Source organism: Chrysochloris asiatica, unplaced genomic scaffold (genome assembly GCF_000296735.1).
Source record: "Chrysochloris asiatica unplaced genomic scaffold, ChrAsi1.0 scaffold00518, whole genome shotgun sequence".
NCBI lineage: Eukaryota > Metazoa > Chordata > Mammalia > Afrosoricida > Chrysochloridae > Chrysochloris > Chrysochloris asiatica.
In genome coordinates this window covers 113,729-116,030 of record NW_006409036.1, presented here as the reverse complement: position 1 = coordinate 116,030, position 2,302 = coordinate 113,729, and positions in this window count along the sequence as shown.

The window sequence follows — 2,302 nt, the reverse complement described above, 5'->3', positions numbered from 1 at the left end:
CCAGAGTGCTCCTTGGAGGCCAGGATGGCCAAACTTCATCTCTCATACTTCGGACATACTGTCAGGAGGGACCAGTCACTGGAGAAGGATATCATGTTTGGTACGGTGAAGGGTCAGAGAGAAAGATGAAGATCTCCAGCAAGATGGATTGGCAAAGTGGCAGCATCAATGTGTTCCAGTGTGGCAGCAATAGTGAGGTTGGCCCAGGATCCGGCAGTGTTTCATTCTGTTGTGCATAGGATTGCTATGAGTTGGTACAGACTCTATAACTAACAACAACAACATGCCTAAGTTTCAGTCTCATCTGAAATCTACTTTGATCTTCTCCTTCATTCCTGTCTTTTTAATGACTTTTGCATTCTTCATATATGATTTCTTCGAGGTCATCCTACGACTCCTCTGTTCTTTGGTCATTAATGTTCAATGTGACAAATCCATTTTTGAGACGGTCTTTACATTCACGTGGGATATACTCAAGAACATGTTTTGCCTGTCCTGGTCTAGTTTTAATTTTCGTCCATTTCATCTTGAACTTGCCTGAGAAATTAATGGTCTGTTCCACAGTTGGCCCCTGGCCGTGTTCTGACAGATTATGTTGAGCCTCTCTATCTTTTCTTTCCATAATGCAGTCAATTTTATTCCTGTGTATTTCAGCTGCCAAGGTCCATGTGTATAGTCACCATTTATGTTGTTGAAAAAAGGTATTTATAATGAGTAGTCAGTCATTGATCTTACACAATTATATCAACTTCTGGTAATCTCTGGATGATTTTGATCACAAAGGCCATATTTTCAGGCTATGATCCCTTCTTGGTTTCCAACTTTCACATTCTAATCATCAGTAATTACGTGTATTTAATTAATTTTAAACAGCAGAAGCTATAGAAATCTTACATTTTTTCACCTTTGGCTTTAGTGGTTGGTGCATAAACTTTAATAATATTCATATTAACTGATCTTTGTTATACTATATGGATATTATACCACCACTAAAAGCATTGTACTGCAGAATAAATACTGAAATGTTCTTTTTGCAACAGCATTCCTTGTCAATTTGTCATTCCAACTTAGTAAATAAACCGTATGACTGATTTATTCAGAATGGCCAGGACCAGTCAGTTTCAGCTGTTACCTAGGATATCAATATTTATGTATTTCATTTCATTTTTGATGACTTTCAGTTTCCCTAGATTCATGTTTCATAGATTGTATGTTCCAAATATTAATATTATTTTAAAAATTGATGTTTGCAGCTGTTTCTTCTCCTTTTGAATTGTGCCACCATTAGCAAATGAAGGTCCAGAAAGCTCTACTCCGTCTATATCAACTCTACTTTGAGAAGGCAGCTCTTACTCCATTAATATCTGGAGTGCCTTCTGACCTGAGGGCTCATCTTCTGGCACTATATCAGACAATATTCTACTGCTATTCGTAAGGATTTCAGTGGCTAATCTTTCAGAAATGGATCATCTCTTTTTTCTTTCTAGTCTCTCTTAGTCAGGAGACTCTGTTGAAGTCTGTCCACCATTGGTGCCCCTTCTGATCTTGGAAATACCAGTGGCATAGCTTCCAGCATCACAGCGACACACAAGCCATCACAGTAGGATGAAAGGGAAGTGTAAAAAAACTGAAGTTTATTAATGGTTACCAGGAGCAGGTGAGTTGTTGTTGTTAAGTGCTGTTGAGTCTATTTAGACCCATAGTGACTCTGTATAGGATTTCTAAGGAGCAGCTGGTGAATTTGAACCACCGACCTTGCAGTTCAAACTGACTTTGCAGTCTGATGCATTAGCCCACAGCGCCATTTCAGGAGCAGGTGAGAGGGAGGGGAAAAGGGGATTCATTCCTTAGGGGGCAATGAGCTTTCTATTAAGGGTGATGGAAAAATTTGCAAATGGATACTGGTGGTGTTTGCATAATATGAGGAATACAACTATTGTCACTGAATTGTACATGTGAAGAATGTTGAAATGAAAAATGATTTGTTTCGATTTTAACCACAATTGAATAATGCTTGGACTGGTTTTAACAAGCCCGGAAAAACATGTTGGGTAAAAATGAGATGTTATCTTTTGCTCTGGGATGGAGGTGGACACGCTCTTATTATATAGTTCCAAATACAATATATCCTCTGTTCTAATACAATTATTACAAAAGGAGACACCTTTCCACCCATTTACCAACTAAACATCTTATGTGTCCACCCGGGCAGTATGGAAATGACTGTGTGTAGGTGTCCTTTCTTTTTTTTAAATGTTTTATTGTGAATTATGTGACAGTTTACATGGGAGAACATTAGCTT